The sequence below is a fragment of the Passer montanus genome, unplaced genomic scaffold (assembly GCF_014805655.1).
Source record: "Passer montanus isolate IOZ18808 unplaced genomic scaffold, ASM1480565v1 scaffold5, whole genome shotgun sequence".
NCBI lineage: Eukaryota > Metazoa > Chordata > Aves > Passeriformes > Passeridae > Passer > Passer montanus.
Genome location: NW_024369929.1, coordinates 7,949,104 through 7,960,599, shown reverse-complemented (window position 1 = coordinate 7,960,599; position 11,496 = coordinate 7,949,104).

The following is an 11,496-nucleotide window of genomic DNA, read 5'->3' as shown; positions in this document are numbered from 1 at the left end:
TGTTGAGTTTCTGGTGAGTGTACTTGTAAAACACATTGAAGCAATGCTTTCAGTACCTCTTTATCCTTTTTAACTACCCCACTGCTGATGTGAGCACACCTCAGTCCCTTTAGTAAGTAATATCAACAAGGAAAGTTGGGAATTAATCCAGTTATTATTAATAGTTTACTTATGTTTAATAGTTTCTGCCTAATAATATAATGCAGTTTGTCATTCCACGCTCTTATCCCATCCCCGGTCCCTTCCTCCCTCTTAATTAAAAATCAAGTGAACTGTAGAGGCAGTTAGAAATCTCGGGGAGTACATATGTGCCACCTTGTGGTGAGGGGGACATAAGTAAACAGGGTGTTTCACTGGACTGATCCAAAATTAACGAAAAGGTGCACCAGGCAAACTTGTAGTACTCAGCCTTTCCTATACACAGAGAGAAAGAGAAATTTCCTTCCTTAATATCGACAGCCTCCCTGTCAGCACTCACATGGATCAGTCCAATTTGTCACTTGCTTTTTAACCATTTTCACATGTAGTCCAAAGTTGATAGATTTTTATGGTTGCTATCTCTATTTCAGCATACGGGGGCTGGTTTCTGTGTTCTGTAGCTCATTTTCCTACTTTGGCAGGAGGCTCAGTATGTGCACCTTTCTGATAGGAAAGATGTGCTGCTGAGGGCTTTCAAAGGCTGATACCTGCAGCTGTTACACAAAGAAGTGGCTGTTGTTAGTTAACTCCTGTAAACTGTGATCACACCTATCTCCAGTTTGACTTCTGGCTGGTTGACCTGTGTCACCATTCTGACAAGGAGTGGGGACTGAAGTGACTTATCCCAGTTGTGGCTTTTGCAGTACGTTTGCTGCGTTTACATCAGCATGTTCTCTGACCCATTCCACAGTCTGAATTCAGAATGATAGCAATGAAAAAAATTTGTGGTATTCAAAAGGCTTATCTCTTGTGTATTATAAAGAAAGCAATCAAGGATAAAAGGTAATCTGTGTTTTACTCAGCAAAATAGGATGCAAGTAGAAATGTTTTTGTAAATATTCTGGGTCTTTTATGTTCAATAACAACCTGCACTTTCAAATCCGTACTGATTTTAATTTTTCTTTTTCCTTGCTAACTTATTGTTTCTGACAGTTAGTACCAGGAGAAAAAATACATACCTGAGGTTTTGGTTCCAGAAAGCTGGAGCTATTCATGGTCCAGGCATAGGCATGTATTTCTCTTGGCTCTGAAAAATAAATCACTTGCTGTAAGTGAGTTTTCTTAAGTGGCGCCTCACTTCAGATCTCTGGAAACTTTTGTAGTTAAGAATAAATGAAAAGTGGCTTAGATAAGGCACTAGCTCTAATTTTGGCTGGTGAACAATGCAGTTACTCTTTAATTATTGCTGCTAACATTCATATCCTTGTATTTTGTAATTATAGAATAATATCTTTCCACTGTGCTTTAGCTGCAGTTTTCTTAATTACACATTTTTATGTCTTGCTAGACAACAAGTCCAATTCTGTTTCTTTTAATGGAGGGATGCTGTCTCACTGTGCATGTGTACATCAGGCTTCTCTGCATGTGTTGCTAAGCCTCTGAATGGCCCAACATGCTTCTGATAAATCAAGCACAACTAATATATCTCTCAAATTAAATTGGTTTATGTTTAGAGAAGATTTATCTTAATTGACATTTGGTTCTCTATCTGTTTAACAAAGTGCATTCCCGGTCTTTGCATTACAATCCCAAGCAAATCTTTAATAATATATAAAATTTTTCCACCTGAAATGCTTATGACTCTCTGTTTCTTTGGTGATGTGTTCAGGCTTCAGGACCACAGGAAACATGGAATGTACAATATGCACATACTGTAAGCCATCCTTTAATACTTAATGCATGCATTGGTGCTTCCTTCTTCCTGTTGATAAGAGTTTTCCACAGCATTGTTACAGTGCACTTACTGAGAAGGAAACTCGAAATTAATTAAAAGCACTTTGCTTCTGATTCTAAAGATTGTGTATTGGTCTCCAGTTAAAATAGAACTCAATAAAGATTATTCCCTTTTTCCTTACATGGGAAAACATGACCACAAGCACCCGTGCTTTCTTCCTTTCAGATGAAAACATGACCACAAGCACCCGTGCTTTCTTCCTTTCAGATGAAAACATGACCACAAGCACCCATGCTTTCTTCATCTCCAGGCTGGCCTGTTCCAAATTTACTGCCCAACTGTGGCATTGGGTCATGAATGTGAATTTAAAAAACCTACATTTTATCCAGTTTGCCTTAGGGCAACACATCACTGCTAAGAAACTTATCATTCTCTTCCCTCTTATTTCCTGATCCATTTCAAATTTGCTTTAGAACATCTTCCAGAATTTCCAGTTTAAGACAGTAGGAAGATAAAAGTCTCTGTATCTGACTTTAAACCCGAGATCTTGGGTTTTAATGCCCTGCAGCAATAGCTAAACTGGGATTGGAAGGTCCCAGGAAAAAATACCGCAGATGTGAAGGTGCTAAATATTCTTGTGGTTAAATCCTCATCCACAGTTTCCAGATCTCAAAAATCAGCATCAGATCAAGGCTGACTGTTACTGTGTGCAGAAGATACAAGAAAAGTGTTACAGTTTGAGCAAATCTTTGGTCAGCATTGCGGTATCTGAGAAACACAGCAACATGTGTGGAAAATATACTCATATAATGAGGCAGTAAAAACAAGAGAGACAGGGAATATTGCACTTCAGTTTGGATTTATCTTTTCAGGTTGTAAGGCTGAGATTAAATACTGTAACTATGAATCCTTTGTCTCCCTGACTATAAGAATTTATTTTTGGTTTTGGTAACTGGTATGGGTTATTAAAATCATATTGAAAAGACAACAACAATTTTTTCCTAGCAATTTTCAAAACAGATCTCTTCAACAAAATTCCTTTTTTTGTTTCCTTCTATTCATCCAGATCATATTGAGCTGATTTAAATTTACAGGAAGAATTGAATGGGATGCAGCAGATACTTGGAAAAAAACTCCGTTCAAATGATCAAATAGTTTGACTGCTGCATAACTAATTCCTTTTCTTTTAATTAGTTACAGCAAATGTGTTTTATATAACTTATTTTAGGGAAAATGAAGGCTGGGAATACCTTAGCTCAGTCAATAGTGAACATAAAGATAAATCCATCCAGGCTTTTTTCACTTGGACAGTGGAGCATCATGATACTGACTTTTGGAGGCGATAGAATAAAACCAGAATGCAACAACAGCCAGATGAGTCCTTCCTTTCTGAATGGAATGGTTATGTTAGAGCTTCTTGTTATTCATAGCTTAATAACCCTCAGCCTCAGGAGATTCTACTTGTGATGACATCAGGACACTCAGGCTATGTTTATCACACTTCAGATATTGATGCAGAATTGTAACAGTACATTTTTGGTGGAGATATAAAAGCACAGAGCTGATATGAGAAAATACTGAGGAGACCCATTTGGGTCATCTTATTTATTACCAGGTATGATGTTCAGAGGTCTCTCTTCTCTTTCTCAAGTGATCCATACATTTGTAGTCAAACTTTTTTTTTACCAAAATACTTAACCATGCAGTGATTTCTTCTGCCTGACTTTAAATATATTCTTTTTGCAAAATAAATAACTTGCAACATCTTTTTATGTACACAGATGATTGGATAAGAACCAGCTTTAAGACCTGGATTTGTGGAATCTGTGTGCTTAGAGTCACCTCCTACAGGTGTGATACATCCAATATCTACTACCTCTGTTGCATACTGTAGGTGTCAAAATGCTCCTGTGATTTATTTCTAAAAACCTGGGCTTACATATATACACACATACACTGAAACCATCCTAATGCTGTAAAATAAAATGCTCAAAAGGCACAAATTCCAGCTATCCATCTCATGCATTCATCAGGGGGGAAATTATGAAGAGAACAATAGTGATAAAACTTAGTCTGTATCATGGTACATACACACTCAACCAAACCAGTGCTTATCAAAGTAAGCTCTTAGCATTTCTATATAATTCAGTGGGTCCAGGATTTCACCCAAAATTTAATGTAAATTCCTTCTTTATGGTTCTCTATTATTTATGAGTGTTGAGATTTAACTTGACATTTTTTTCAGTGGCAGGTTAGTACAATCAATGCAACAAATACAAAATAACAAAAGGTGGGACTGTGTATGGCAGGAATGCTACTGGATTACTACTGTGTATTTATTATTTTATTTTGGGAAACAGCTGGAGCACAACCTTTCCTAACTTTCAGCTAATCATATGGGCTATTGTTACATGTGTTCTAAAAGCAAAATAACCTACAGGGAAACTGCTCTATTCCCCTGTAAAGCTTTGGTCCTTGTAGAGTTCAAAACTCACCAGTTGATTCGGAGTAAGAGCAATTCCCTGTAATGATTACTTTATTTATTACCCATCTGTCAGAGACAGGGACACCACTTAGTCCCAGAACTGTAAGGTTTTCCAGCTGTTTGCTATTTGAGTGGTTGATAAGCATTTGCTAAACTGAGAGAATCTAATAAAAGGGTGTCGTTCCTAGGGAATCTGTGTTAGTAATTGGCTTACAGAGTGAACTCCACCACATTCCCTCACTTTTTCCATTCCCTCACTTACTGATAATGAAGTCCATGATATCCTACTAATTCCTATGTAAATTCAGGCCAGAATAGTCATTTCATAATCTAGTAAGGGTGTGAAAGAAGGATGTGAAGTGCTAGGATTTGAGTGCAGTTCAGCATATCAAGTGCAGGGTCAGAAAAAGCATGTCAGCATCATTCCTGAGGCATCTGGTGTGGGCATGGATTGCTGAGCCAGTTTTTCTAATTATAAAAGAAAGAAAAGAAAGTGTCAAAATACCTTTGCATTCAAAGGGCAAATTGAGGCTATGTCAAAACTGCATTTTCTTTCAGAGCTCCCTCAAGAGAGTTAGGCAAGAAGGGACACTTGATTTCAAACTGGCTGTAATTTAAAGATGCCTAGGCTGAGGGTTACGAGATAGTGCTGTTTATTTATTTGCAGTATGAACCATCCTGCTCCTCTGTACATATGGTTCTGTAGATTGCAGGAGTGATCCCTTCCTTCTGGGAATAGCTGTGCTTGCAAGAGTGGAATGCCTGCCAGTGCAGCTGTTGCTCTGTTAGATGATTATTTACCTGGCTTGTGGCATCAGAAAGGATTGAATTTTGTCAGCGACTGATGAGGGTCAGGCATTGAAATAGATTGTTATCAGACTTGATGTTGTTCTGATCTGCCTCCCTACTCCTGCCTTACTTTGCTTGTCATAACTATCACATTACTAAAATAATTTCTACCCTTTTAGCAGTAATGCCAGTTTTTCATACCTTTAACCAAGAGTTTCCATTGCAATTAAAGTATTCTCCACAAACCTAAATATTCCAGTCTGTGAAGCTGGAATGCAGAGCATTTGGGAGGTGATAGAAAGAGCAGGGTAAAGAATCTGTGTATTCCTTCCTCACCTATAAAAGAGGAGGGAAAACCTGATTCTCTGATAGGAATTTGTCTAGTGTTGTGGTAAATTCCCTTTATCACCCTTTTATGATATTGGGTTGAGTGCAGCATCTGTGTAGTTTGTGTACCTCTTGCATCTTTGTTATCTCTGCTGTGCTTGACAGTAGGTTATTGCAACAGAGGCCTTTTCTGGAGTAGAAAACTTTTATTGACATGACTTTGTGAAAACTTTTCTCACACTGACTGTGTGTATTGGCTCCAGTGCTGAAGTCACTGTGCTAAACTCCACCATGCTGAGGTACAAAGTGTGGTAGTCCCTTGACAGTGCAATCAACTGAACAAGTTTTTGTGGGTTTTTTAATCTAGTTGACTGAAAGCCCCAGAATAAGAAGATGAAAATATTAAAGGGAAGTTACTGAAAAGCTATTTAAAAAAAAACTTTTGACATGCAGTTTTTTGCTAGTCAACCACATTTCAATAAAATTCCTCTCTGAAGATCATGCCATTGTTTGTTTGTTTGTTTCATAGTATTGTTAGACATGAACAATAAGTTGGCAGTGCCTGGTATGAATTCTTGGTCTCTAAAAAGTCTCTGATGAATGGTTTATCAAATTGAACATGTGTTCTATATTCTTAAATTACAGATTCATGTTTTTTCCTCAAGTAAGTATGCCGTGCCCTTCCTCATTATTCCTAATGTTGACTAACACTTTTTATATCTTTTATTGATGAGAAACCTTTGGAGGAAAAGAGAGCTCTCTCGAATTGTTCTGAAATTTAGGGGCTTGTTACAATTCTGACTCTTCTGGGAGGATTGTTACGTTTTATCAGTAATCCCCAATACCAACATGATTTTGATCGCCATTACTTCTTCAAAAGCAAAAAAAAGCTATATGAGTCTCACATTACAGTGATCCCCAATACCAACATGATTTTGATCGCCATTACTTCAAAAGCAAAAAAAAGGTATATGAGTCTCACATTTTACAGATGTGGAAAAAAATGTGCTAATGCAAAGAAGGATCAGCTGTGTACACACACAAGTTGAAGTAAGGCTTCATGAAAAATATTAATTCTGGTGTTTCCAAAATTCTGTGTTTGACTTTATGATCTTAATTTTCTTCTGATATTGGAGTAATTGATAGTTGTAATTGCTGATTTACACAGTTGTCACCAGCATCTCAAATGTAGCAGGGAACGTGTCAGAAAAGGGAACTTTGTACCAGTCTTTCAGCATTCACCAGTGCTGCTTCTCAGGAAGGTTGTTGTCTGAGTACACAAACTCTATAAACTTCTGCATGAAGGCAGTGATGGTTTCCTGAAGTATCCCAAGGGGCTGTTGATGTATGAGCAGGTGCTGGCATGTGGAAGAGAATGGAGAACCAGCCATGGCAAGAGCAAAATTAGGAGCATAAAAATTATGAGCATTCATTGTAGAAGAGAAGAAATAATGGACAATAATTGGTGAACTCTCAGGAAGAGGGAGAGAGATACAAGACAGCACAGAGGAAATAAGGAGGTCCTCAGGTATGCAGTATGCCAGAAGAAATGGGAGCTGGGAAATAGGGGAGCCTTGGAAGTCACTTTAAGAAGATAGAGATCAAGGAATTTCTCATACAAATCCTCTCTTCTGTCTGTTGCTTTTTCAAAATACATCTAAGAGAAATAACATAATTTGGCAAATCAAACATGTATTAGGCTGTAGTGCATGAAATCTTTCATTTCAAAATTTGTATTTTGCCTGTGGTAACCTGTAGTGAAGGACTTCTGAGGTGGAATGATTGCTGTACTGCATGGTGATGAAGCTTTGTTTACCCAAAATATAAGATGCTGATAGCTAAAAGAGATAATTTATTTCTAAATTATCCCTTCTACCTTTATATGATGTGCTATTTCAAGTTTTGCAGGCTTGATTGTGTGGCGTGTGCATTTCCCATTGTGACACCCAGCTGCAGCAAAATGACCTGGCACTACTGGGACAGTGCTCATTAGAGTTGGTGCTGAACAGGGCTAACCAGTCTCTCTTCTAGGTCTTTTGAAAATAGGGTAGATATGTGAGAGAGAATTTTTTAAAACCTATTTTTGAAATTATTATTTTATCTACCCAATGAAGAAATCCCTTCTTCTCCATACTTGCCAAAGGAAACTGCCACTCTCTTCACTGGTCTTTGGTTCCTGGCCTAGATGTAAAGGTTCAAGGGAAAAAATATGGCTTCATTGGGCCACACTATCTGCAGTAGAATCTGTGGTGTTGAGGAGTGGTCCTTTATTTTCCTTTGTGGTTTGTGATCCCTGTTCCTTTGTGACTAGAAATTTTGTTCTTTTCTATTCCATGTAAAGAAACAGATGGTCTACTCTGCAAAACAGTGCCATTAAGTCATACTTAATCTTCAAGATTGCAGATACTGGCCTGCATTTAGCAGAAAAAGAGCTCCCATCAGGATTGGCACAAAGATTTCCATTTAGTGCCTCTCTGGAGTTGAAGATTGATATGTAGGTTCCAAAAAATTTGTCTTTCTTACAGTCCAGTAAACTGAAGTGGTATTCCTGTAAAATGCTGAAGTCTAAATGTAAATTAGTCTTTTTCCTGTGAGCTTTATTTCTTGTGGATTTATGAGCAAAACTGAAAATAGAGATTTTTCTTTGTTTTAGTGTTGGCCGGTACACCCAGTTGTAAGATAATGGTGCATTGGAGCATAATCAAAATAGGTGTCTAAAGAACTAGATTGCTTCATGTTTCTTAGGGATATTTTTTGTGAAAGAGGAGATTTCTGGGTTTGAGTGTTTTTCAGTTCCTACCCCACCCTTCTAAAAGACACATACACTCTCTCTCTTCAGTTTCGAGAAACACCCCCAGGGCATCCTTTTTATTTGAATTGATTTTCTGGTTGTTTATCTTTTTCAATCTGGTCATGAAAAGCACATCTGGTTCCTATTTTAATCAGTATTCCAGTGGGAGCAACATCATATTATAGAAGGCTAACAATGCTAAAATAATAATCCGTAATGATGCAACTTCTGGTAATTTAAAACTGTTTTATCCACTGTTTGTAGAAGTGTGTTAATGATGTTGGCCAACTGATCTCTTTGTAGATTAAACTCACTCTGGGTACTCATGACAGAGAATATTTGACATCCACCTAGGCGAACCCTTCCAACTGTCAGCAATTCCTGAAGTGTCTGAGCATTTCAGTGCTTATAGAAAGTGCAAAACTGACAGTTGTGCAAACTGAAGCAATCACTGGACAAAGAGGTGGGGTAAAACAGCCCCAGTGCTGTATTAGATGTCTTTACTTTTGCCTTTTATTTGACATAGTTCTTCCTCTAGAGGTGACACAGTTGAAGGTCTTGCTCTTGTTTTCCTTCACTTTGTTAGTTGATTCAATACTCAGCATATATGGTAAGACCACCAGAAAGTGACAGTGGTTGTTTTATTACAAAGCTTATGCTAGAGATAAATGGAGATGGGTTACCAAACTGCCTGCAAGTGATAGGACTTTTTTTCTCTATTTCTTGTCTTGGTATTAAGCCAGCAACAAAGAGGAGAGACTTCTACTGTTTCTCTAACTAATGCATATTTAGCAATTATGTAAAAGTGAAACTTTGAATGTCTGCAGTTTCCACTGGAATGGTCCAGCATAGCAGCTACCCCCAATCCCTTTGCTGACAAGGTGTTTGTTGAAGTGTGGACCTCTCAGTCACGTTCATAATGGTATTGCCTCTTTAAAGTGTATAATTCTGAAGCCATCTCCAGACTAGAATTTCACAAGATAGCAGAATAAACTGAAGAGGCTGTCCTTAAAAAATAGCTTTGAGAGATGGGGAGAACATACTCCTATTTGTTGGGAAAGAATCCTCTGTTATCAGATCCGTCTAAAAATTTCATTCAGCCTTCCAAATATTTATTGGAACTGTCTCATTGATATACACCTGCTTCTACCTTGGCTGTTCAGCAAAGTTTCTCAATGAAGAAGGTTGGAGCATATCTTAAATTGGTATGATCAAGTAAGGAGTGGCATTCTTGACAGGATGATGGAATTATACATTAATTATTTTAGAGACTAAATTTAGATGTGATAGTTGACGTTCATGAACTGTCTTTCTCCTCTAACCTGGTGTTAGGAAGAGCTAAAGCCCAAAATGAAAAGAAACATTAAAATTTTGCAATATCAGTTTTTAGATAGGAATGATTATGTTTTAGAGAACAATAACTGCAGTCACTGTTAGTGGAATCCTCCAGAAGGTCTGTGTTCTTGGTAAGAGAGGATGGAGAAGGTGTACAAGTGAAACTCAGCAGCAGGTTTCTCTATTTCTCTAAGAAACTGCTCTTAATTTATCAACTTAATTTCCTATCTTAAGATAACTGGTTAGTATCTTAACATTTCCATGGTTTTATTCTGTGGAGTAAAACAAGCCATTTTCCTCACAGTTCCAAGACAGTACATTATATAAAACATCAGAGCAAAGCAATGCAATTTTCAGAGGAGCTAAGCTTTTGAAACTCTCTCTGAACTTCTGTGAATGATCTGTGCTCAAGGTCGGAATATCAGGTCAGGGATATCCAATGACTGCACACTAAAGCAGGGGAGCTGCAATATCTCTCATCACTGAAGTTTTTGGTTTGCATTTTTAAATAAACCAGGAACAAGTGCAGGGTATATATAGTATCACAGCCTTATGCTGGAAGAGGGAATCTCTACATAATTTTATTCCAGCATCGTGAAATATGGAGTTGGTTATACTGGTGAAATGTTGTATTTTCAGCTACCCATTTACAAGAGAGACTCTCCAGAAGACTATCAGCCATATTCCTTGCTCTCATTTGAATTTATGCTACATTCCTGATTGCTTTTGTGAACTGGATTTAATTATTTGTTTTGCTTTTTTCCTGTTTTGACACTATGTAATTCCAGAATTTAATCTGTATTTTTAAAACCATTCTCATCTTTAGAATGTTTCATTTTGAAAGGACTTTCTTGAATCAAAAAATATTTTTGTTTCTGCAGAAGGAGGGGGAGTACAGAATCACTGTACTGTCCCTTTGGCACGTTTAAATTTCCCTAGTAGCCCATTTCAAGCTGTGGATACTGAAACAAGTTTCCAGTCTGGATTTCTCTTCAAGTTGTAGATGGTGTTCATTGTTTCTGATGTTGAAATTGTATCCTGAATATAAACCAAATTTGTCTTTCTAGATCCTTGGATTAATTTCTTGTGGTCTCCTTTATGTGCTTCCTCTAGTATGTTTCTCATATGTATCACAATTTAAATTCTATATAAATGCTTTCAGGATACTTGAGGAATAACTGTAAATAATGAAAGGGAAATAAAGCTTCCTATATCTAGATCTATGATTTCTGATATTTAGTGGTTTTCTTCAGAAAAAGAGTTTCCTGCATACCAAGAGGCATATGCAAGCAGCAGGCATTCTGAAGAGATGACAGAGAAGGTCCTTGTAACTTGATATCAGAGCTGGGGAAAGTGAGGTACAGGGAGGAGATGTGCATTTTCCATGGCCATGAAGTGATGTAGCCATAGATCTTGGAGTTAAGTGCAGGTGGCCTCACTGCAGGAGGTTTTAGAATGAGATCAACTGCTTTGGCTGTATCTCAAGTGTGCATTTCACTTCCTGGTTTTCCCCTCTTGTCATCTTATTTTTCCTTTTCTTGGTACTATTTACAGAAGAACGTATCTGTTCAATTTTCTGTGTACACGTACTTAGGAACAGCATATGAATTGTTAAATAAAACACAATTCTAGAATGAGATAAAAGCTCAGCAAATTATGAAGTCATGGAACTTCTGCAACTTTTAAGAACTAGTTTTATGTCCCACCTTACCCCCAATATATTGCTCAGCTGGTTGTAGCTCAAGCATGTAATTTTTCACAATTCTCTTCTTGACTTCATTGTCAGAGCAGATGTTCTTTTTGCCAATTTTTTTTCAGAATACTTCCCCTCCTTTTCTCCTCCATGAAAATAATTAGCTCCACCTATTTTGAAAGATGCTACTGTCTTGTTTATGG